Source organism: Suncus etruscus, chromosome 6, assembly GCF_024139225.1.
Source record: "Suncus etruscus isolate mSunEtr1 chromosome 6, mSunEtr1.pri.cur, whole genome shotgun sequence".
Classification (NCBI taxonomy): domain Eukaryota; kingdom Metazoa; phylum Chordata; class Mammalia; order Eulipotyphla; family Soricidae; genus Suncus; species Suncus etruscus.
This window is the reverse complement of record NC_064853.1, coordinates 57,576,501-57,603,730: the sequence shown is the minus strand read 5'-3', so window position 1 is coordinate 57,603,730 and position 27,230 is coordinate 57,576,501. Positions and strand designations below refer to the sequence as shown.

At 38.4% G+C, this 27,230-nt stretch overlaps 1 non-coding gene and 1 pseudogene across 1 annotated transcript; one reads left to right on the top strand and one right to left on the bottom strand.

Annotated features, from left to right (window-relative positions):
- The window catches only part of LOC126011768 (lipid droplet-associated hydrolase-like), a 113,931-nt pseudogene extending 86,949 nt beyond the window's left edge, over nt 1–26,982 (top strand).
- On the bottom strand, nt 1,324–1,430 carry LOC126012928 (U6 spliceosomal RNA). The gene has a single exon (XR_007497271.1). It is a non-coding gene; the product is annotated as a U6 spliceosomal RNA (small nuclear RNA).
- Nucleotides 26,983–27,230: the final 248 nt, after the last annotated feature.

Here is a 27,230-nt window from a genome sequence, read left to right as displayed (position 1 = left end):
CCTGGGGTGCTCGGTCCCTCACCAGCCTCCGGCCGGCTTGTGGGTTCGGTGCACGGGGTCTGGAGCGAGTGCAGGGAGTACCTCTACAGTGTTCATTTTCTACCACCAATGTTCCCAGTTTCCCTCCCTTAAACTCTCCCCTGCTAGCCCTCTGGGATAGGCATTTTCTCACTTTCTTCTTTTTTGATATTGTGATTTGCAATACTGTTAATTAAGGGGCACCCTGTGTATCACTTTATCCCCTTACAGCACCCAGTTCTTGTCCAAAGAGATCAATCCCAACCATCACTGTCACCATGGATTATTCACTACTCTACCTGCATTTACCACTCTTTGTGGCAAGCTTCCTACCATAGATTAGTCCTCCTAATCTTTATCTTTATCACCTTGGGATGTTACTACCATATTATCTTTCATTTTTCTATATCCCACAAAAGAATAAGATTATTTTAAGCTTCTCCTTCTCCCTCATTTCACTCATCATAATAATCTTCATTTTCATCAACGTTCATGCAAATTTCATGACTTTATTTTTTCCTGACAGCAACATAATATTCCATTGTATAGGTGTAGCACAGTTTTTGTTTCTTTCTTTTTTTTTTTGAACATCTTTATTTAGGCATCATGGTTACAAACATGTTTGAGTTGAGTCTCAGTAATAAAAAATGCAACCCCATTCAGCAGTGCAACCTACCTGTCACTATTCTATTTCTCTAACTTACTACTATTGTCATGATAGTTGTTGGTGTAGATATTTCTCTAACTGCACTCATCAATCTTTGTGATAAGCTTCATATCATGGGCTGCTCCTTACAGCCCTCATCTCTATTGTCCTGTGTATTATTACTATAGTATCTTTTATTTATCTTAAATCCTACAGATGAGTGAGACTATTCTGTGTCTATCTCCTTCTGACTCATTTAACTCAGCATAATAGTTTCCATGTCCCTTCATGTATAGGAAAATTTTTTTCGGGCATTTGCTTAAAATTCCATTGTGTATATGTAACACCATTTTTCTTAGCCACTTATCTGTTGTCAGGCATCTGGGTTGTTTCCAGATTCTGACTATTGTATATAGAGCTGCAATAAACACAGGCATGGAGAGTGCATTCTTCTATTGTGTTCCTATACTATATCCCTAGGAATGGTATAGCTGGGTCATATGGGAGCTCAATTTCCAGTTTTTTGAGGAATCTCCATATTCTCACCTAGACAGTATTCCCATCAGCAGTGAATGAGAGTTTCTTTCTCCCCACATCCCCACCAGCACTGATTGTTCTTTTATTTTATTTTATTTTATTTTATTTATTTATTTATTTTTTTAAATATGGAACGCTTCACGAATTTGCGTGTCATCCTTGCGCAGGGGCCATGCTAATCTTCTCTGTATCGTTCCGATTTTAGTATATGTGCTGCCGAAGCGAGCACTTATTTTATTTTTTTATATATATATTTTTTTTATTTTTAATTATGAGAACAAGGATGCAAAGAAAGAGGACAAGGTAAAGTTACAGTGGAAGGACAATTATCCATAACATACCCCTTGCTGATATCTTAACTTTGAAATTTCAGCCAAAGAACCAAAGAACATTAAGATAAATAAGACAGAATCCATGTACAATTACTTTGTCCCTCCACTGATTGTTCTTACATTTTGTGATGTTTGCCAGTCTCTGTAGCATGAGATTGTACCTCATTATTGTTTTGATTTGCATCTCCCTGATGATCAGTGATGTGGAGCATTTTTTGATGTGCCTTTTGGCCATGGTATTTCTTCTTTGAGAAAACATTTGTTTATTTCTTCTCCCCATTGTTGATGGGGTTAAATAGAACTAATTATATTTTTATAAATCCTTTTTATTTTTAAAAAGTTTAAAGTTGGCAAAATTTATGATACAAAATTTAAATATATTAATATTTAGTGGTATACATGTATTTAAGTAGATGGACATATAAATAAGTGGTACATAAATATAGTTAAATAAATTTAAAAAAAGTATATGCAAAAAATTTTCTGACTCACTGGGTTTAAGCTGAAAATGCTGTGATTTTAGCTAAGTATCAGCATTTATAGAAGACCTACTGATTTAAGGTCTTGATCTCTGGCATCATTTATTGTTCATATTTTCTATTCAAAGATGAGAAACTCTAAGAATGAGTAATTAGGGAATCAGGCCACCTTGAAAGAGTCTTTCTGAGAAGGCAAAATCAGCCTTAAGTTTTGAAAATAAGAGACATTCTAAACCAATTTCCAGATATATGATCAATTAATATTTGATAAAGGAACAAGAAGTACAAAATGAAGCAAGGAAAGCCTCTTCTATAAGTGGTGTTGGGAAAATTGGTCAACCTCATTCAAAAATGTGAACAAAGACCTCTCTTTAATGTCATGCTACAGAGACTGGCAAACATTACAAAGAACAAGAACAACCAGTGCTTGTGGGGATGTGGGAAGAAAGGAATTCTCATTCATTCTCATTAATGGTAGAAATGCCATCTAATCCAGTCTTTAATCCAGTTTCCTCAAAAAACTGGAAACTGAGCTCCCATATGATCCAGCTATATCACTCTTAAGGATATACCCTAGGAACAAAAAATGCAATACAAAAATCTCTTCCTAGATGAAGTCATGAAATTTTCCTATACATGGATGTACATGGAATCTATTATGCTGAATGAAATAAGTCAGAGAGATAGATTCAAAATGGTCTCACTCATATATGGGTTTTAAGAAAAATGAAAGATATTTTTGCAATAATTTTTAAAGACAAAAGAGAGGAGGACTGGAAGTTCCAGCTCACCTCATGAAGCTCACCACAAAGAGTGATGAGCTTAGTTAGAGAAATAACTACATTGAGAACTATCCTAACAATGAGAATGTATGAGGGAAATAGAAAGCCTGTGTAGAGTACAGGCAGGGGTGGGGTAGGAGGAGGGAGAATTGGGATATTGGTGATGGGAATGCTGCACTGGTGATAGGGGGTGTTCTTTACATGACAGAAACCCAATCACAATCATGTTTGTAATCAAGGTGTTTAAATCAAATATTATTAAAAAAATCTCTTCCTCACACCTATATGCATTGCAGTGATATTTACAATAGCCAGACTCTGGAAACATCCAAAATGCCCTTCGACAGATGAATGGCTAAAGAAACTGTGGTACATATACACAATGGAATATTATGCAGCCACCAGGAGAGATGAAGTCATGAAAATTTTCATGGATGGACATGAAACTATTACGTTGAGTGAAATATGTCAGAGGGAGAGAGGGACACACAAAACAATCTCACTTATTTATGGATTTTAAGAAAAATAAAAGACATTATTGTAATAATGTCACAAGATTAGGGCTGGAAGGACCGGCTCATGATATGAAGCTCCCCAAAAAGAGTGGAGAGTGTAGTTAGAGAAATAACTACACTAACAACTACCATGACAATGTTATTGAGTGAGAGAAGTGAAATGCCTGTCTCAAATAAAGGCAGCAGATGGAGGAGGAGGGAATTGGAGGGCATTGGGTGGTGGGAATGTTGCACTGGTGAAGGAGGTGTTCTTTTTATGACTAAAACCCAACTACAATCATGTTTGTAATCATGGTGTTTAAATATGAATATTATTTTTTTAAAAAAATGTCTGGAAAAAGCCAGTGTAAAAGAAAAGAAACTGTGGCATATCTACACAATGGAATACTATGTAGCCATTAGGAAAAATAAAGTCATGAAATTTGCTGATACATGAATGGACATGGAGAGTATTATGCTGAGCAAAACGAGCAAGAGGAAGAGGGAAAAACAAAATAATCTCACTCATCTGTGGGATACAAGGAAAATAAAAGACAGTGGGGATGGGGATGATATCCAGAGACAATATATCCAGAGGCAATAGAGATGAGGATTAGGAGGATTAGTCCATGTTAGAGAGCTTTCCACAAAAGTTGAGAATGCAGTTAGAGTAGAGAAGGGTCTACTATGAAAGGAACAAGTATGGCACCCTTCATTACCAGTAGTGAAAACCACAATGTCATAAAAGAAAAGAGATAGAGAGAGAATAAAATGCCTGCCTCAGAGGCAGGAGGGAGAGACTGGGTGGAAGGAAAGAGCGTATCAAGGAGAGTGAGAGGAAAACTGTTGACATTAGTGGTGGGAAATGCTAACTGGTGAATATTGTTATAAATTGTATGAATGACTGTAACTCAATCATGAACAACTTTATCTGTGAAAAATACTTGTATTATGAACAATCTTATAATCAGGGTGCTTGAATAAAATATATATTAAAAATAAAGGCTAATTTTAAACAATTAAATAATTTGAAATAAATAAATTAATTAAATTTAAAATAATGAAATAAAAAGTTAGTTTTAACCAGAATGGCTGGACCATCTGTATTTTTTATGAATGTTTCTTTAATAAACCACTGAGTTAGTAAGGAATCTAGAAATGATTATTTGACACTTTATTTCATGGTCTTTTTTATTTTATGACTCCAACTTTCTTTTTTTAATTATCTTTATTTAAACTCCGTGATTACAAATATGATTGTAGTTGTATGATAACAGTCATATAAAGAACACCCCCCCCCTTCACCAGTGCAAGATTCCCATCACCAATTTCCCAGATCTCCCTACTCCCCACCCCACCCACACCTGTACTCAAGACAGGCTTTCTATTTCCCTCATTCATTCACATTGTTATGATAGTTTTCAGTGTAGTTATTTCTCTAACTGCACTCATCACTCTATGTGTTGAGCTTCATGTCATGAACTGCACCTCCATGGGAAGATGGGGGGAAATAAGGATTGGGACTGAGGCAGTAAAAGATTAGATATGAGCTTTGTAGGGCAGTATCAAGGTCACAATACAAGTTGGATATTATGCATATATAAACTATATGCATACAATACTGTCAATAGGAGACCAAGGAGAAAAAATTTCCAGTGACTATCCCAACATACACCAGTGCTAGAACAACCCGCCCTCCTCCCAAAGCACATTCCCATTACTGTAGGGAGAGGTAGGGGAAAAGCCTGATGGCCCCTATAGAGCCCACCTGGACCAGTGCCCAGGGAAGGCCAGGAGTCCAGGGGGAAAAGAGAGGGACAGATGGGGGCCTGCCAAGTATCCCAGCACTCCCCAAGCTAGGGAGAAGGCCTACGGCATGGGGACTCCCCAAACCCCATACCTGGGAGGAGCTAGCCTCCAGAATCAAAGGGGAAACCGGAAGCCAGATATTTGCCCGCCCTCCTCCTCATGTACCTCCCCACTAGAGTACGGAAGGAGGAGGGAAGCCTGAGGACCCTAAGAATCCACCTGAACCCACTTCTGGCCATCTGAGCCCGCACCAAGGGAAGGCCTAAAGTTCAGGGAAAAAAGGGAGGGACGGCTGGGGGCCTGCCAAGCCTCCCAGCACTCCCTAGGCTAGGGAGAAGGCCTCTGACATGAGGCCTTCCCAAATCCCATACCTGGCAAGAGCTGGCCTCCAGAATCAAAGAGGAAACTGAAAGCCAGGTATCTGATGCCCTCCTCCCCATGCACCTCCCCCTGGAGCACGAAGGAAGGGGGGAAGCCTGAGGACCCCAAGAAGTCCACCTGAACCCACTTCTGGCCATCTGAGCTGGCACCCAGGGATGGCCTGGAGTCAGGGGAAAAGACAGGACAGCTGGGGACCTGCCAAGCCTCCCAGCACTCCCCAGGCTAGGGAGAGGGCCTTCAGCATGGGGTCTCTCCAAATCCCATGCTGGCAAGAGTTGCATGAGCTCAGTTTTTTAGACCTGTTATTTCAGTGTGAAAATTTCTAATTTCAGTCATCAAATCCTCTTGATGCTTAACTGTGCTCCAGTCAAGTCTATCAATGCTTTTTTAGAGCTCCCTGAACATCTTTTATAATTTTAATCTAAACTTCCTATTTGAGAGGATACCTAGCTATTTTCTACTTTCTTAGATTATCAGAGCAGCCATCTTGATTTCTTTAAACATGGGGGTGTTCTGCAAAATTTCTCCATTGGTAAGGCTGTAGATTGCTTCTTACAATGTGGAGAAATGGAATTCAGGGGTTAAAAGATAAGCAGGGCCACGAAGTGAAGCTTCATGGTCGCGCTTCTCGGGTGTGGGTCCTGGAGGGATTATGGTCCTTAGTGTCTCTAGGCTGGCTCAGCAGAAAAAAGGCAGAGAGCATGGCTGCTGTCCCTTTTAAGTCTCTGGGTGCCCAATCACACAGCAGAAATCGGCCCCACATTTGTTGGGTGGGGACATCTTACCGGGTGTGGGTCCAGGAGGGATTATGGTCCTTGGTGTCTCTAAGCTGGCTCAGCAGGAAAAAGTGACTCCAACTTTCTTAGGGGCAACATATTCCCAAAGGCAGGCATCTCTAGTCTCCAGAGCTTTTTTTCCACTTTTTTTCTGAGTTCTGGTATGTGCCTGGCACATAATGGGTATTAAATATGCATTTTCTGAGTGTGAGTAGAAGAAAGTTATTCATAGCTGGTGATTATAATATTTATAATTTGTTCACTCCAGTGATGCTCAGGGGTTACTCCTGGCTATATGCTCAGAAATCACTCCTGGTTTGGGGGCCCATATGGGATGCGGGGGATCGAACTGCAGTCAGTCCTAGGTTAGCACATGCAAGGCAAACGCCCTACTGCTTGTGCCACTGCTCAGGCCCCATCAATCAATCTTTTTTTAATAATTTCTTGTGAACCATTGTTTTATGCATATCAGAGGTACAATAGATCATATAGTGATTATAGAACTACTGACATCATTTTGATTGGCTAATACTTTGCAGTAGGGGTCTGATTCCAGAATATTTAGTAGCATCTTTGACTTTTACCCCCAGTAACACCCTACATTTTAAAAATAAAAAATTCTTCCAGTCATTGCTAAATATGGTCTAGGGCAGTGGTCGGCAACCTTTTTTCAACTGAGCTAAATCTCGCCAAAACCACGATTGAAATTTATTTTGAGAGCCACTTTTTAAAACCGAAAATACATAGGATGGTACACTGTTTTTAGTTTCAATAAGTTTTTGTTGAGAATATTCTGCATGCAGGTATACACACAGAAACCCACAGGTTGCCGACCACTGGTCTAGGGGGTACAGAATCCCTCCAATGAAGCAGATCTTATCTTCCACACAGCTTGCCTTCAGTAAAGTGTACCAAAGGGTGGGACATATCAGGCAATAAAGACAAGATGTGTGTGAGGCTGGGACAATCAGCACAGCAAACAGACCGAATTAATTTCATTTGTGGGAACTGATGTAAAAAGAGTGTAAAAGAATGGAGGTCTGGAATTTGGTAATATTAAAATGGGAAACTCAATGTCTTTCACATTTTTAAGATTCTGCCATATCACATCACATGTGAAGGGTTTTTAGTTGTCTATGTAATCTTCATGTACTCATACCCTGGAAAGTAGATAGCACTAATTTGACAAACTCTATTTTATAAATGAAATCACTGACTCCAGAGGCCTGGTGATATGGCTATAGGACAGAGTTTGCCTTGCTTAAAGCTGTGATTTCAGTCTTTAGCACTGGTCCACACTGCCAAGTATGTTTCAGCACTCCTATTGTAATCTGGGGCATCACAAATATGTAATCCCTATATATCACAATAACAAAAAAAGGAGGGGAAGCCACACACTCTAAACTCATTTGAATAATTAAAGTAAGGTGGTAAAAGCACAAACTCTGCTCAGTGTTATATTAATTATTAATTAATGAGGGTCCTAGTGGTGGGTGGCCAACCTTTTTAGGTTGGCCAGTGCCTGAAGCTCCTTTGGCCCACTGGTCTATAAGTGTAGGATGATGGTGAAGAAATGGTCCACAGGCAGTCAGATGTAGTTTCAGGAGAAATCCAGCTTTATTACAAGGCCTTAAGCACCACGTGCTTTTCTCCACATGGCTTCTATGCTGTTTTTTAAGTAACCTCCTCCAGCTGCCCTCCATCCATCCTGTACCTCATCTCTCCCCTTGCTACATCTGCCTCTCCAATCTCCCCAGGCAACACCTTAATTACCAACCACAGACCCCACCCAACTGTGAGAGAGTCTCACCATCCAGGTGAGATAGGCATGAAGTTGGGGAAGAAATAACTGCTCAGGATTTATTCCTTTACATCTTTGCACTTGAGTAGCCTCATGTGGAAAACAGAACTAAAAATAGCTCATATATGGTAAAGATTTTGTGAGATATTTACACAGATCAAATGTTTACAAAAGTGTTTGAACTATTAAAAATCAGTGAAAAATCAATGCTAACATTGGTTTTTATTTAAAAAAATTTTTTAATTTAAAAAATTTTAAACTGGAAGGCCAAGGTAAAGTAATCTTTAGATTTGCAGTTTATTGATCCAGTATATTCTCCTCTGGAATTTGAGCAAGAAATCCATTGTGGCTCAGTAGCACTTTTGGGAAAAGCAGATACTGTGGTCACCACCCTTTCTCTAAAAGTTAGCCATCCAGTATAAAAATCATGAAGTCACATATGTAATAGGTTGTATTAAAAAAGAAAAACATAACATATTATTTGGTCAAATATTCAAAATATAATCAATACAGTAAATAATAAAAACAATTAATCATCTGTTTATACCTTTTCATACTATGTCTTGAAAATATAAAGTGTATACACCATATAAAGTTTTGCTTGGGAAAATCAGGCAGTCCCCAGCCCCACCCGGAGAAGGGCCAGTTAAACCTAAAGACATCAGATGTTGGCACCTACCATAAATCATAAAAAATGACTGAAAGGGAAAAATGGGATATTGACCCCCCCATCATAAGTGATAAACACTGCCAAGAAACCCCATCAGACCTGCTGGGAGGGGAGATGGACTTCTTGCACTTTTTTCCATCAGATGTAAATATATAATCCTACTTTAGTTTGCTGGCAGGCTGAAGTCTGACAGCCTCTGAGGAGACTGTTAGGCCTTGCCCCAGAGCTTCACTAAAGACCCACTTTGGTCAAATCTATCTGACTCTGCCTTTTCTATTCTGCCACCTTTCAGCTGTTTTCACATAATATACATCTGACTAGAACTAACCATGTCTCAAGTTATCAGTAGCCACCTATGCAATTTCAAAGACAGCAAGAGGAGCTTTGATTGTGGCAGACATCATTTTAGACTCTTTCCTGGGAATAGCAAAGCAGAGAAAATAAAGAAAGTGAAAGTCTTCCTGAGTTTTATTCATAGGATGCTGAATTCTCTCCTTGCTTACTCCTATACAAACCTCGAAGCGTGGCAACTGTATTTTTTACAATAATTTTTATTTTGACCAAAGTGGATTACAAATCTTTTACAGTAATATTTAATGTACATAGTGACAATGAATTAGGGGCATTCCCACCACCAATGTTGACCTCTCTCCACCCCTGTTCCCAGCATGCATCCCATATCCCCCTCCTTTACCCCCTTGGCTGCTAGTATAAGTAAATGGTCCCCTCTGTGTCTAGCTGAGGCAACTTTGTTTTTTAAACTTTTGTAAGTGCTCTGTAATTAACCTTTTCTATTTTGTCTATTTCAACTTGAGCAGATCTTCCAATAAATCAGTGCACAACAGCACCAGGCACTGCCCTTGAAGCTATTTCTGAGCTTGAACCTCTAAAACTTCCAAGCTACCGCCCAGAAGCAGCTGGAGTGCTGTCTCTATTGGGCTGCCTCACCATCTCTTCTTGGCAAATCCAGAGCTACTGGAGACAAACCCAGACTCAGGGAGGTGACCTCATATCACCTTTCAGTGCTTCTTGAGCAAGACTGCTTCATGCCTTCTCTATTGTTTTCCTCCATTCCCCTTAACTAGGAAATGGAAGGGAGACTGAGAACAATTAGTGACCTGTCTGTGGCCAGGCAGCAATTTGTCACCACTGATGGAACACAAGCTGTCAGGCCCCGGGTGGCCTCTTAAAAGGCTTTGCAGTGCAAAACTGCACATTTCCATAATCTTAAAGAGATATGTGCAGGATTCTCACCATGTTTAGAACTTTGCTGATTTAATTGTTTTCTCAGCTCTCTTAAGCTGTTACTCTTATTATCCATACTTTACAGATGAGGAAACTGAGACCTGGAACATTCATGACTGGCTTAAGGTAACATAAATAGAAGAGACATAAAGGAGTACAATCCAGACAGAGCTTACTCCCTCACCACAGAGCAACTTTCAGACCTGAGTGGACCCAGCGGTGTTTTCTTCTCAGTTGGAAATGTAAAGCTCTTGCTCAGGTCCCAGCCCCTAGAGAGTTACTTGTTATAATTACCTATTGACTGACTCACTAGTATGCTGCCCAGTTTGCTACAAAACCTTTGCATTAGTCCACAATTCAATTTGCTTCCCTTGACACCTTTTATCCCAATCACTTGAGATATTAGCTTCATGCCTTGCACTGTCTTCTATCTACACCCTTTCTGGAAGTGATCTGAAATATGCCCCAAGATATATGTGATTGTTTGAAAAGCAGTCTCAGACTGTGGTGCTCTTAAAATGCACATCATATCTCATTTTCCTACTTGCTGAGTGATGAGATAGTTCCAGATGAGTTCAAAGAAACACCAAACTTGTCACCTTTTCACTCCTAGCAAGCTAGGAGGATGGAGTTAGGGGGTAAGACTAGGGTAGAGCCTAATGAGTCAGGATTTCTGTCTTCAAGAAAATATGCTTAGACATAGTTCAATAGGAGCACATTAGCAGAGAGATAGCATGGTCTTCTTTGGGATTCAAAGGCCATTTTTATATCTAGCATACCCCAGGAAGAGCTCAACCACTCTATTTCACTCCATGGCTGTACATTTCTTCCAGTACTGAGCCACACTGTAATATATAATAAACATAACAAAACTGCAAAGGTCACAATGGAAAAACAATACAAAATCCACCACAGTTAGAGAACAAAGATGGCAGTTTTTAATATTTAACCAGTGTTAGCCTTCTTTATTATCACTCTAATAAAGACTGTACAGAGGAAATGTTAAGGATGTTCAGGGAACTGAAAGAATCCATGAAATGGATAGCCAATAAGACTAAAAGGATATGAGAACAGAAATTAAAAGACTTCAAACAGAAACAACAGAACTGAAAACTTGGCAGGTGAAATGAAAAACTCACTGGAGTTCCTCACCAGCAGAGTAACAGCTGCTGAGGACAGAATCAGTGAACTAAAAGTTGTGTAGCATAACAACTCCAAACCACAGCAGAAAATGGAAGAGTCTTAAAGTTAATAAGCAGCTGACAAGAGAAATTTGGGATAAATTCAAGAAAAACAATATAAGAATCACTGGTATCTGAGCAGACAGTAGAGAAAACCCCTATGTAGAAGCAACAGTCAAAGACATCATTGCTGAGAAGTTCTCAGAACTGGAGAGAACATGTAACAGATCCTGGATGAGTGAGTACCAGCTAAAAGAAATCCAAATAAAAATACAGCAATACGGGGCACTAGAGGTAAGGTGTCTGCCTTACCAGCGCTAGCCTAGAACGGACAGCGGTTCGATCCTCTGGCGTCCCATATGGCCCCCCAAGCTAGGAGTAACCCCTGAGCATTACCGGGTGTGGCTCCCCCCAAAATACAGCAATACACATCCTAATCAGGATGATAAAAATAATAGACAGAATACTGAAAGCAAAATCAATGCAGGAAATCACATACAAAGGAGGACCCTTAAGATTTATAGCACATTTACCAAAGAAAAACATCCAGGCTTGATTGCAGTGACAGGATATCTTGAAAAACTCAGCAAAATGAATTCCTCACCAAGAATACTTCATTCAGCCAGATTTTCATTCAGTTTGAAGGAACAATAAACAGATAAAAATGAGCCAGGAACTTTAAAGACTCAAAACCAAATTTAAAAGAACTTAAGGGGGTACTATTTATTTTTATTATTTTATTTTAATTTTTTCGTATTTTATTAAAACACCTTGATTACAAACATGAATGTGGTTGGGTTTCAGTCATGTAAAGAACACCCCCCTTCACCAGTGCAACATTCCCAACACCAGTGTCGCGAATCTCCCTCCTCCCCACCTCACCCCTGCCTGTACTCTAGACAGGCTTTCTATTTCCTTCATACATTCTCATTGTTAGGATAGTTCACAATGTAGATATTTTTCTAACTAAACTCATCACTCTTTGTGGTGAGCTTCATGAGGTGAGCTGTAACTTTCAGCCCTCTCTTTTGTCTTTGAAAATTATTATTGCAAGAATGTCTTTCATTTTTCTTAAAACCCATAGATGAGTGAGACTATTCTGCATCTTTCTCTCTCCCTCTGACTTATTTCACTCAGCATAATAGATTCCATGGGAAAATTTTATGACTTCATCTCTCCTAAAGGCTGCATAATATTCCATTGTGTATATGTACAGTTTCTTTAGCCATTCATCTGTTGAAGGGCATCTTGATTGTTTTCAGAATCTTGCTATGGTAAAAAGTGCTGCAATGACTATAGGTATAAGGAAGGGATTTTTGTATTGTATTTTTGTTTTCCTAAGGTATATTCCTAGGAGTGGTATAGCTGGATCGAATGGGAGCTCAATTTCCAGTTTTTGAGGAATCTCAATATCGCTTTCCATAAAGGTTGGACTAGACGGCATTCCCACCAGCAGTGGATAAGAGTTCCTAAGAGTTCTTTTCTCTCCACATCCCCACCAGCACTGCTTTTTCTCATTCTTTGTGATGTGTGCCAATCTTTGTGGTGTGAGGTGGTACCCCATAGTTGTTTTGATTTGCATCTCCCTGATGATTAGTGATGTGGAGCATTTTTTCATGTACCTTTTGGCCATTGGTATTTCTTCTTTGTCAAAGTGTCTGTCCATTTCTTCTCCCCATTTTTTGATGGGATTAGATTTTTTTTTTCTTGTAAAGTTCTGTCAGTGACTTGTATATTTTGGAGATTAGTCCCTTATCTGATGGGTATTGGGTGAATATGTTCTCCCCCTCAGTGGGTGGCCCTTGTATCCTGGGCATTATTTCCTTCAAGGTACAGAAGCTTCTTAGCTTAATATATTCTGAGGGGGGTACTTTTAAACAAGACAAACCCCCCATAAACACACCAAACTTCTACAGAAACATGCACAAAACTCCATGATAATTATCAATTACAATATCAATAGACTAAATGTGTCAATTAAGAGACAGAGTGGCAAAATGGATCAGGAAATTGAATCTAACATTGCTGCCTGCAAAAACACATTTGAATAGTCACAGCAAACACAGATCTAAAGTCAAAGATTAAAAGACAATCCTTCAAACAAACAGGTCCCTTAAAAACACGGGGGTGGCCATATTAATATCAGAAAACATAGACTTCTGGTTTTAAAAAGTTATGAGGCAGGGAGGGTAATTTCTTAATACTCATGGGATACAGACTTTAAGAAGGAATCACAAGGGAAAAGGCAGGAGGAAGGGCGGGTAGGAAACTGGGGACATTGTGCTGGGAAATGCGCACTGGTGAAGAGTTTTGGATATTGTATGACTAAAACTCAGCCATGAACTACTTTGTAACTGTGTATCGCACAGGGACTCACTTAAAAACTTATTAAAAATAATGGAAATGTGCTTTATACAAGCCTTTATGATTGATTGCAAAGATGAAAGCCTGACATTTGTGATCAAATCACGGATTTTCAAAATGTAGATTATACACAGTAGATTCCCATGCCCATAGTTTCTGACTCAGGTCTGCTTGATTCCAAGTTCCAGTCGTTCCCTTCAGATGGTGATTGATAAGCACGGTGAGATGGTCACCTTATGTTTTCTTCCCACTCACTCAGCACCTCATTTTTGCATACTGAACACCAGGCAGGTACCTTTCAGGCAACATTGAATGGCAGAGAGTGTCAAAAGTCTTAAGAACCCTCGGGATTTTAGGAGATCCACTATTGTCAGGGAATTTTGCAGGCTTAGTCTCTGATTCTAGGTAGCACAAGTTTCTGGAGTGTTCATATACATAGATCCTGACTTTGCTAGGAAGGGAGATCCTTGAACTATTTAGAGAAATGCAGAGACATGGGATGGTGATGCTGGAGGGCACAATCAGGCAAAACCAAGCCTACATGCAGAGTTTTTCTGAGTTTTTGATTTTTAGGTAAGGATGTTGTCAAGAATTAATCTGATTAATTCTTTTATTTCCTCCTGTTTCTCTGTTCTGTCCCTGCACATGTTCTGTCTATCACTCATTAACATACACACTAATACAGCAACACACATGCATATAATACCCCAAACCCCAAATCTAAGGGCCCCCAAAAAGAGCATGAGGAAAATTGTTTAGTCTTAAGAATAAAGGAAACAAAACAAACAAGCAAACAAAAAGAATAAAGGAAACAACATACCAACATGGACCAAGGGTGTAGTGCTAAGTGAAATAAGTCAGAGAAAGACAAATACCACATGGTATCACTTATATGTGAAATCTAAATTTATTTATTTTATTTTTTGTTTTTTTTTGGGGGGGGGCCACACCCGTTTGATGCTCAGGGGTTACTCCTGGATAAGCATTCAGAAATTGCCCCTGGCTTGGGGGGACCATATGGGACATCGGGGGATCGAACCGTGACTAGCGCTTGCAAGGCGGACACCTTACCTCTAGCGCCACCTCGCCAGCCCAGTGAAATCTAAATTTAAATAGTCAGATCATAGAAACAGAGTAGCAATGTGGTTGCCAGGGACTCATGGGGAAATTAGGTTAGTAAAGGGCACACATGCTCAATTATAAGATAAATGAGTTCTGAGATCTAATGTGTAACAAGGGCAACATCACTAACATTATTATAAAATTAAAAATTGTGACTAGATAGAATAAACATTCTCAACAAAAATAAAGGATTTAATATGTGAGGTGATGAGTGTGTTAAGTAGGTGGTGGAATTTTTTCACAGTGTACACAGATATCAAATCACCACAATATGCATTCTAAATATCTTAACAACTTTATTTCTGAATTACACCTCAGTAAAGCCGAGGGAAAGAAGGGCATGAGGTAAATCTCTCAGAGGAACAAGTGTCATGATTCCAAATTTGATTAAACAAAACCATCTGGAAACACTTTTCTCTGGCAGTCATTCTTTAACTCCCTCAAAAGCAGGGCTTTGACATTTAGACATTAGTACTAAAGGTCAAAAGTTTTAATAAAAAGTCAACCTTAAACCCAAGAAGTAGAGACTATACATGGTTTGTGGAAACTTCTAGAGTTTTAAATTGACATTAATGTTCTCTATTTCTTCAAGGGACACTTGGCCCATCAAGGTATATCTGAAAGATCCATTCCACATATGTTTCAACTATTCAGTCTTATAAAGGGTTTTGGCACTCTCAATCTCTTCCTATAGAGACAATTGAAGCTAGGAAACACAGATACCCTGTAGAAGAGATACTCACACATCATTCTGGCAGGTTGTGAAATGCTGGGCTGGAGATGGAAGCAGGCCCAGAGCACCAAGGAAGAAGGATGAGGTCTATTCTCCACAGGGATGTGGAGGGAAGGCATAAGTTGAATTCATGGAGATCTGAACACAGAACTGAGGGTAGCAGATTGAGTAGCAGTTGGCTCATGTGTTTCTAGCAGAGTGGGTAGCCAAGAATGTTGATATTCTCAGCAGGTCTGGAAGATTGAGGAGGATGTATCTAGTGGGAACTATGGCTCTAGCAAGAAGTTGCCTGTGAGAATTATATGCTGGGAAATGTAACTAAAACTTCATCCTGCAGGCAGTGAAGCAGCAGTAGGAAATTTAAACACTGGTGGTTCTATGGACAAATAATAGGTACTAATAACGTTCACTAAATGAATAGATATTTTAAACATCTTAACTCATAATACCTTGGGCATATAATAATATTAGTCTCACTTAACAACTGAGAAAATTGAGGCAAGAACGGCTCCCACAAACAACTCATCTATACTTTATGTAGCTGAAATTTAAACATAAGAAGTTTGGTTCCTTTACCCACTCTCTCTAAGCCACCTGCTATCATTCATAATTGTATGGCTATCTCTTCTCAGAAGAAAATTTAAATATATATAGAAGAGATACATATTTTAGGTGGGAATGCCCCCTGATTTATTGTCACTATGTACCTTAAATATTACTGTGAAAGATTCAGAATTCACTTTGATCACAATAAAATTATTTTAAAAAGATACATAAGTACTAAGTAAACAAATAAAAATAAAACACAAGAATTAGGTGTCTAAAATAGATGAATGGATTATGATGATGTGATTATGTGGATATATCATATATTATGATGTGGATATATACTAGAGTATATACATAATGGAATTTTATGAAACTGTAAGGAATGATGAAATAATGTAGTATTCTGCAACCTTATGGAGCTGGAAGATTTCATGTTGAGTGAAGTAAGCCAAAAGAAAAAGGACAAACAGGGCAATATCACTTATCTGTGGTATATAGAGTTACTGGAGAGTAAATGTAACATAGTAAAAGGAGGATCCTTAGATCTCTCCAGAGTATATGAAGGACAGAGAAGGAAAGAAATCAAGGGAAGAAGCAAGAAGAGGAGAAAGAAAAACAATGGAGGAACAGGGATTCAGGGGCTTTGGGTATACCAGTGATGTGGGAGAGTGGTATTGATATATACGTGAAGCACAGACTCAGCATACTGCAATAATGAAATCTAAACTACAACCACTTGAAATGTGCCTATCAAGGGTGTGTGAGGAAACATGAAAACTATGGTGGAGGGAGGTCAACAATGGTGGTGGGTTGGTGTTGGAATAGTATACGCCTAATACTCACAAAACAATGAATCTGAAGATCACAGCTTTAATTAATTTTAGAAAAATAAATTTAAAAATTAATTATTTTAAAAAGATAATAGAAAAATGAAAGTGAAAAGAGATAACAGAAACGATCATAGAAAATCAAGAATTTTTTATTATAGCAAGGATCCAGTTGTGGAATTTAAACCTTAACTCTCATCTAAATTTATGGCAAGAAAAGTACAAAATTCCTTTTTCCTTGCTCTGTAAAGGGAAGCTCACATTTACCTGGAGAGGCACAACTATTTTCTTATGTAGATCTAGAGGAAAAAAGTTTAATCCTCATATTTTTTATAAAAGGGGGGCAAATATATTAGTTTCTTAGGGCTACTGTAACTAATTACTAACATTTTGTGGTTTTAAGAAACAGAAAATTGGGGCCGGTGAGGTGGCACTAGAGGTAAGGTGTCTGCCTTGCAAGTGCTAGCCAAGGAAGGATGGCTGCTCCATCCCCCGGCGACCCATATGGTCCCCCCAAGCCAGGGGCAATTTCTGAGCCCTTAGCCAGGAGTAACCCCTGAGCATCAAATGGGTGTGGCCCAAAAAGCAAAAAAAAAAAAAAAAAAAAAAACAGAAAATTATTATCCTAGACCTGGAGGTCCAAAATCAGTGTCACTAGAACAGGGTCCTGCTGGGACAGGGGGTGGAGGATTGAGAAAATCAATGCTTGTCACCCAGCTTCTATGTCCACAGGACAGCCACAATACTCCTTAGCCTATAACCCCATTATTTGCCCTTTAGCTCCATCACTTGGTGCCTCTTGGATTATAGCTGCACAATCAGGTGGTCTCTATCTTATAGCTGCCTCACTCCAACCTGCCTGCTTATTTCCATGGTCTCTTCCTATGCATCCTGGACTCCTTTATGTTCATAGGTGTCACAAAACATCTCTTTACTCTTGCAAGATAACAGGTCTGACCCTTGATATAACTGCATCCACAAAGACTGTATTTCCAAATATGGTCATATTCATAGTTATCAGTATAAGGATTTAGATGTATAATCTTGGAACCACTTTTCAACTCACTACAGAAGGCATTCACAATTCTGAAAAACAAATTAGAAGTATTTTTAAAGCTTGTTTTTCATAGGGACAAAAGCCAAGGCTATAATTCTGATTGCAATTCAGCAATTTAGTCTACTTAAAATAAGAAGCTCTACTTAGTTGAACCCAGAGACGGAGTGGGGGGTGTTAGCTGTTCTCCTGAAAGTGCCCGAAATTGACTGTCCTGTAAACTATGTGTCACTAATGAAAAGAACTTCAGGTGAAATCAGGTGATAAATAAGACTCAATGTGAAGCAGCATTTGACCCAGGTCCTAGGGGTCTGAGGCTTCCTGCACTAATGAAGAGGTGCCTAACCAGAACTTGTGTATGAAACTGAGGCAAATACAACAATACAAACATTATTTTAATTTTAATTATACCCAAGCGAAACAGCAGACCTATCTAGAATACCACCCATGAGGTGACTTTTAATTTCTTTCTTTCATTTTTGAAAACTTAGATTTGTATTCAGGGAATTGGAGTGTTGGGGACAGACTTTCCAGATTGTTAGTTTCCTTTCAGGAATGACTTGCGGGGAGAGGCACATGCTCTGAACAGTGATAGTTTTGAAATTCTATTTGAGATTGCTTTTTTGGCTTCTTTTCAAAGTCAGGCACCTTTGTCTTTCTCTGTATTGTGCATGGCATCTATACAGTACAAAATGTTCATCAAACTGATGGACTTATAAATTTTAAATTGAAGAGTTGTGAAATACTGAGCATGGAGTCTGGCAGAAGGGAGAAGAGAGAATTGGACTAGGATCACTGCCCTCTGTACTTGAAATTATTGTGCTTGAAATCAAAGTGATAAAATATCTGGTGACTGTTATTCTTTGGATGAAGAAAAACAAGATGTAAACAAGAAATTAATTATACTGTTTCTTCTTTCTAAAACTTATGAAAAAAATATCCTGACAACCTGGAAGTTTTCCCCTCTTTCTTGCAGTAAAATGTTTATTTACTTTATATCGGTTCTCCAGAAATTATTGTTCTTTAGAGGAAAGAACCACTGAAGGAAACCCCTGTGGTGGTTCAAAAAATGAGCATTAAGAAGTAGGCATCAGGAGGCTTTGGCATAAATTCAATTCATCCTCATCAAGCAAGAGTCTGCTCACCTGCAGATTTAGTTCAGCCTTCAAAGTGAGACACCTGAAGCTTGCAAATCTCAGAGCAGGAATCTAATGGAAAATTCTCTGGTGGGTGGAGGGCTTGAGGGAACTAGCTAAGTTTCTAGTAAGAATGTTTCCTAGAAGTAAAAGGCATAACACTGGATCTTTCCAGGTGTGATTTAAAACCATACCTTATGCATAATTTTAGCAATTCTTACAAAAGATTCTCTACTCAAAAACTGCCATTCTACAGGATCCCAGCTCCCTTCCAAACACTATCATTATCTATATTCTAGGCTAGTTTAATAGTAAGCTTGTTTTGCATAATAATATGCCATAGACTGGGTAGCCTGAGCACTTGAGATCAATTGTATCAGTTTTTAGATGGAAAGCTAAGATCCAGATGGCAACATTGTCAGTTTCTGGTGAGAGAGCCTTCCTAGTTTGTAAAGGGTGATTTTTCTCTGTATTCTTACATGGCCTTTCTTTAATGTAGGTCTTTTGGGACAAGAAAGCAGTACTGAGAGGGTAAGAGTGAGTAAGAGAGAAAGAGTAGACAGAGAGAAAAAGAGACAAGAGATTAAGGGGAGGGGAGAGAAAGAAAGGTTGGTTTGTTTCATAAGAAACATTGCAAAGGTCACACAGTGGGGGGAACCCACAGAAACCCATCATGCTTAGAGAATGAAGATGGTAGCTCTGAAGATCCAACTAGTACCAGCCTCCAATATAACCTCTCCAAAAAGGACTTTAGAGAGAAAATGTGGAGGATGAGCAAAGAAATCCAAGAAACCATAAAACAAACCAAACATACCACAAATTAGACTCAAGAAGATATGAGAGTAGAAATGAGAAAACTTCAAACTAAAATAACAGGACTGAAAAACTTGGTAGGTGAAATGAAAAACACACTGGAAGGCCTCGCTAGAAGAATTATAGCAATGGAGGACAGAATCAGTAAGATCCACTGCATAATGCCTCCACACAACAGAAGAGGTCGAAAAGAAACTTAAAATGAACAGAGGATGGAAAATTCTTAAAACACAAAACAAATGACAATAGAACTCAGATAAACTCATAGAAACAATATAAGAATTACTGAAGTCTTAGAGACCCAGGGATAAAAGCCCCATGAATAATCAACAGTTAAAAACATCATTTTTCAGATGTTTCCATAGCAAAAGAGTGCATGCAATCAAGCAAGCATACAACCACATCCTGGATATCCAGAGTACCAGCTAAAAGAAAAACACCCAAGGCACATCCTAGTCACAATGATGAAAACTACAAATAAGTACAGAATACTGAAAACAGGAATATCAAAAAGGGAAAATACATACAAAAAAGCATCCTTAAGAAATACCACAAACTTATCACAAACAATCCTCCAGGCCCTAAGGCACTCATGGGGATATAGTGAAAAAACTTAATGAAATGAATGCTTTGCCAAGAATATTTCACACAGCAAAACTTTCATCCAGGTTGGAAGAAGGACACACAGCTTTACAGATAAACAACAGCTCAGAACCAATCTAAAGGAGAATTGAAGGGTCTACTTTAAGGCAAGGCAGAATAAAGAAACTCACCAAACTCCTATAAAAAGCTGACAATCCCTTGACAATCATCTCTCTCAATACAATGAACTAAATGTACAGATTTCTGGGAAAATATAATAACTCAATATAGAATGAGGAGGAAGTAGAAAGCCTAAACAGGCCAATCACAAGGAGAAAAAAAATTTTTTTTTGGTTTTTGGGCCACACCCGGTGGTGCTCAGGGGTTACTCCTGACTGTCTGCTCAGAAATAGCTCCTGGCAGGCACGGGGGACCATATGGGACACCGGGATTCGAACCAACCACCATTGGTCCTGGATCGGCTGTTTGCAAGGCAAACGCCGCTGTGCTATCTCTCCGGGCCACAAGGAGAAAATTGAAACAGTAATTAAGAAACTCCCCAAGAATCAAAGTCCAGAACTGAATGGGTTTATGTCTGAGTTTTATCAAATGTTCAGAGATCAGTTACTACCATTGATCCTTCTTATACTCTTCCAAAATAATAAAGAGATCGTAATGCTCCCTAATACCTTCTATGAAATTAATATCACTCATTCCCAAAACTGACAGAAATACTACCAAAAAAGAAAACTACAGACCAAACTCACTCATGAACATAGATGCAAAACTCTCTAACACATCTAAGGAAACATTCAAAGGATATCCTGTCTCCTTTGTATCATCATTACATTGTCTCCCCAAAGTCTTTTGAAGTAGTCTGGGGGGTGTAAAATCTGGAACACAGCTTCCGCCTGTGATTTGGTCTTGTGGAGTCTAAAAAATGACTCCCAGCAGTCACATATCAGGAAATGTCCTCAAACCAGGGGCTTCTCAGAAACTGAATCTGGTAGCAAATAAAGGTTCACAGTGAAGGGAGGTGGGGGAAAAGTGGCCACTGAGAGCAAATCAGTAGCAGCAGAGTATCAGCCTCTTCTCAGGCTGATAATTTATCTTCTCACTTTAAGAGCTGTTTGGCAGCTGGTTGTGGTGGTGGGAATGTTGCGCTTAGTGAGGAGTTAAGAACTGAGGGTAAAAAGAGTTAAATGGGGGACATCAAAATAGGGGTGAGAGAGTGAAGGGCTAGAAAAGAACTTGTAATATGGTAAGCAAAGGGGGAAAAGAGGATTAAAATAATGGAGGGAAGGTCAATATACAACATAGACGTTATAAATTACAAGCAGACATTAGACAAGCATTGAGCTGGCCAACACATACACTCATGCATACACATAGACACTGAGGATTGGTCCTTGGGTTACAGTTGAAAAGTTGACACAGTTGAAATGGGACAGAACAAAAATTATAAAACTGGCAAGTCAGATGGAAAGGTTAGTCACTTTCTAGACCAATCATGATTGGTGAAGATAATCTTTACTGAAGAAAGGCTTCATGAGTTAGACTGTGTATAGAGCATTCTTAAAAACAATCAAAATTTTCAAGTCAAGAAAACGAATCAATATGGTAATGAGTACTTTAAGAGTTTACACCATGAAATATCATCTAGAGGGTTTTGAGAATCCAGTTTCCTATCCTAAAAGTAATCTAAAATTATGAGCATTATGATATAATGGTAAACTACCTACCATTGAAAACAGATTACAATAACATTCAATGAATGAGCTCCTGTAACAGGAGTTTATGGCATGCAGTTGAATATTCCATTGCTATCTGTGGACATAAACATTAGGATATTAGCAGGTATAATCAAGTCAAAAATGAATAGATTAGGACTGTAACTGAGAGCTTGCAGCTTTATAAATTGACAGAAATGAACTAAAAAAAAAGTAAGAAAGAAATTCCTCTTCATGAGAAATTCATTTTATGTTGTGGAGATGAAACCCATGTTATAAAATGTGGATCCTGAACTGACCTCATAAATGGTCAAAGTGGCAACTGGTCTAAGCTGTTTATTTTCATTATTACTGGTAATCCAGGTTTTAGTTTCTTTTATCAAAGCCATTTATCAAGGCTTTGTACTCTACAACAAACAAACATTTTCTAGTTTAGACTACCAGTCATGCTGGTTATGTCATGGCCCCCACAGACAAGAAAATTCTTTTTTTTTTTCCTTTTTAAGGATCTCATCACTGTTTCACAGACATGGGAAACACGTCTTTTTTTTCTTAAAATAATATTTATTTAAAAACCATGATTACAAACATGAGTGTAGTTAGATTTTAGTTATAAAAAGAACATCCCTCTTCACCAGTACATCCTTCCCATCACCAATACCCCCATCTTCCTCCTCTATCCCCACCATCCGCCTGTATTCCAAACAGGCTTTCTACTTCTCACTCATTGACATTGTAATAATAGCTCTCAGTGTAGTTATTTTTCTAATTGCACTCATCACTCTTTGTGGTGAGTTTCATATCATGAGCCAGTCCTTCTGGCCCTCATCTCTGGGAATTATTTCAATAATGTCTTTTGTTTTTCTTAAAAATCCTTAGATAAGTGAGACTATTCTGGCTCTTTCTCCCTTTTACTTATTTTACTCAGCATAATAGATTTCATGTTCATCCATATATTGGAAAATTTCATGAATTCATCTCTCCTGATGGCTGCATAATATTCCATTGTGTATATGTACCAGTTTCATTAGCCATTCATCAGTTGAGGGGCATCTTGGTTGTTTCCAGAGTCTGGCTATTGTAAATAGTGCTCCAATGAATATAGGTGTGATAAATGAATTTTTGTATTACGTGTTTTGAGTTCCTAGGGCATATCCCTAGGAGTGGTATAGCTGAATCATATGGGAGATCAATTTCCAGTTTTTTGAGGAATCTCTATATTGTTTTCCATAAGGGCTGGACTAGACAAAATTCCCACCAGCAGTGAATGGGAGTTCCTTTCTCCACACATCTCTGTCAGCACTGATTTGTCTTGTTCTTTGTGATATGTGCCAGTTTCTGTGGCATGAGATGGTACCTCATTTTGGTTTTGATTTCATCTCCCTAATGATGTGATGTGAAAATTTTTTTCATGTGACTTTTGCCAATTGTATTTCTTTTTTTGGAAATTATCTATTTCTTCTCCACATTTTTTGATGGGGTTGGATTTATTTTCTTGTAAAGTTGTGTCAGTACTTTGTATATTTTATATATTAGCCCCTTATCTGATGGGTATTGGGTGAATAACTTCTCCCATTCTGTGGTTGGCTTTTCTATCCTAGGCATTATTTTCTTTGAGGTGCAGGTGCTTCTCAGCTTAACATAGTCCCATCTGTTTTTCTCTGTTTCCACTTGTTTGGAGAGTGTTGTTTCTTCCTTGAAAATGACTTTAGTCTCAATGTCCTGGAGTGTTTTACCTATGTGTTGTTCTATATACCTTATAGTTTCAGGTCTTATGTCAAGGTCTGTAATCCCTTTGCATTTGACCTTTGTGAAGGGTGTTAGATAGAAGTCTGAGGGTTTTTTTGCAAGTGGCTGACCAGTTGTCCCAACACCACTTGTTGACTTGTTGAAGAGGCTTTTCTTGCTCCATTTTGCATTTATTACCCCCTTTATCAAAGATTAATGGATTGTGTGTTTGGTGATCATTCTTCGAATATTTTAGTCTAGTCCTCTGATCTGATTGTCTGCCTTTATTCCAATACCATGCTGTTTTAATGACTATAGCTTTGTAATACAGTTTAAATTTGGGGAAAGTGATGCCCCCAATATTCCTATTCCCAAGGGTTGCTCTAGCTATTTATGGGTGTTTATTGTACCAGATAAATTTCAGGAGTGTTTGAGCCACTTCTTAGAAGAATATCAAGTGTATCCTTAGAGGAATTACATTAAATCTGTACAATGCTTTGGGGAATATTGCCATTTTTAATAATATTACTTCTCCCAATTCATGAGCAGGAGATGTGTCTCCATTTCATTATGTCCTCTTTTATTTCTTAAAGTAAGGTTCTGTAGTTTTATTTGTATAGGTCCTTAATCTCTTTATTTGACTCCAAGATATTTGAGTTTGTGAAACACTAATGTGAATAGGATTGTTTTTTGATGTTCATTTCTTCTCTCTCATTATTGGTCTATAAGAAGGCCATTCATTTTGTGTGTAAATTTTGTAGCCTGCAACTGTGCTATATAAATTTATTGTTTCTAGAAGCCTTTTGGTAGAACCTTTAGGTTTTTCCAAATATGATATCATGCCACCTGCTAATAGTGAGAGGACTTCTTCCTTTCCTATCTGGATGCCCCTGATATCTTTTTCTTGTCTAATCACTATGGCAAAAATTTCCAGCACTATGTTGAATAGGAGTGGTGAGAAAGGGCAGCCTTGTTTTGTACCAGATTTTAGAAGGCTTTTAGTTTATCTCCCTTGAGAATAATAGTTTCCATTGGCTCGTGGTAGATGGCCTCGACTATAAGAAAAGTTCCTTCCATTCCCATCATATTGAGAGCTTTTATCAAGAATGGGTATTGGACCTTATCTAATGCTTTCACTGCATCTATTTATATGATCATATGAGTTTTTATTTTTTCTTTTGTTGATATGGTGTGTTATGTTGATTGATTTATGCATATTAAATCATCTTTGTATTCCTGGAATGAATCCTATTTGGTCGTGGTGTATGACCATTGTGATGAGGCATTGGATCCTATTTGCCAGAATATTGCTGAGGATCTTTGCATCTCTTTTCATCAAGAATATTGGTCTGTAATTTTCTTTTTTTGCAGTATCTCAATCGGGTTTTGGTATCAGGGTGATGTTAGCTTCATAAAAACTGTTTGTTAGTATTCCTGATTCTTCAATTTCTTGAAAGATCCTGAAGAGGATCGGTAGAAGTTCCTCTTGAAAGGTTTGAATGAATTCATTAGTGAATCCATCTGGGCCTGGGCTTTTGTTTTTGGGAAGACTCTTGATGACCATTTTAATTTCCTCAGTAGTGATGGGTCTGTTTAGATATGCTAGATCATCCTGGTTCAACCGTGGAAGATTATGATTCCAAGAATTTATCCCTTTCTTCCAGGTTTTCATGTTTCATTGCATAGAGTTTCAAAGTAGTCTCTGATTACCCTTTGAATCTTTGCAGTATCTGTAGTGATCTACCCCTTTTCATTTCTAATCTGGTTTAGTAGGTTTCTCTTTCTCTGTGTTTCTTTGTGAATTTTGCTAGTGGTTTATCAACTTGTTTGTTTTTTCAAAAAACCAACTTTTGGTTTTGTTAATCTTTTGGGGTTCTTTTGGATTCACACTTCATTGATTTCTGCTCTAAGCTTTGTTATTTCTTTCTGCCTACCTACTATTGGTTCCTTTTGTTGATCATGTTCTAATTTTATTTTATTTTATTTTATTTTTGGTTTTGGGCCACACCCGGTGACGCTTAGGGGTTACTCCTGGCTATGCGCCCAGAAGTCGTTCCTGGCTTGGGGGACCATATGGGACTCCGGGGGATCAAACCGCGGCCCTAGGCTAGCGCAGGCAAGGCATGCACCTTACCTCTAGTGCCACCGCCCGACCCCAATCATTTTCTAATTTTAAAAGCATTGTCATTAAGCTTTTTATTTAGGCCCCTTCCTCCTTGTGTGCTTACAAAGCTATAAAATTTTTCTCTTAGTACTGCTTTTGCTGTGTCCCATAAATTCTGACAATTTGTGTCTTTATTGTTATTTGTTTCCAGGAATGTTTTGATTCCCTCTTTTTGATTTAATCTCTGACCCACTGGTGTTCAATAGTGCGCTGTTTAGTTTCCAGGTATTAAAGTTTTTCTTGTGTTCCTTTGTATTTCACTTTTAATTTAATTGCCTTGTGATCTGAGAAGGTAGTCTGTATAGTTTCTATCCTCTTGAAGACAAGAAGAGTCTTACAGCCTCAGATGAATCAAATGCTTAAAAAGTCAAGGATATCCATGGACTCAGTGGTCACACAGAACAGAAGCTGGCTTTCCTGAGAGCTCACGTGCCAAAGGATATGAAACTGTGGTCATTGGCTATTCAATAGGCTATTATATTACCTTTCATATTTTGAAACTGGCTCCTAAGCTCCAAATAATAAAGAAAGAGCCTTTCTGCTCTTTCCAACAATTGAGTGTATGGCTGAGTCCACCCATGGTAGGATCACCATGCTTCTATGTTGGTTTCGTTATGCTCTCTATGCTACTGGCTACATAATACTAAAACCCTGTTCTGCATTCTTCAAGTCCTTAATAATTAAAATTTGCCTTTGGTTCATGAATGTGGAGAATCAACATTTCAATCCATATTTATTTGAACCAATCTGCCTTGCCAATGTAGCCCATTTTGGGGGGTTAATAGATGATAGAGGTGGTAGAAAGAGACAACAAAGTCATAAAAGAACATTTATCTAAGGTTGCATTTTAATATGGAACTATAGATCATTGTTGTCTAGTAAATTATTATAAAGACATAAAGAGAGATTTTACAAAAGTAAATATTAGTTCTGTGTGAAAAACCTCATCCTTTTATCCTTATTTTATCAAGCAATGGCCAGTATGGTAGCCAACTGGCTAATGTGATGGCCAATCTGTCCAAAATATAAATACTGACACAAAGAACGAAGACATTGCCAGCTAACACATAGTAGCTGTGAGATTGCTGCCTCTTAGTAATACATAGCTTAGTGAATAAACACTTCAATATTTGATATTAGAAGAAAAATATTGAGAATCACTTAGTCTAATAGCAGAAAGGAGGTAAATTGATCTGCATGATAACCCTTTAGTAACAATATTGCAAACCATGATGGCTAAAAGGGGAGAGAGAGTGAGAGAGAGAGAGAGAGAGAGA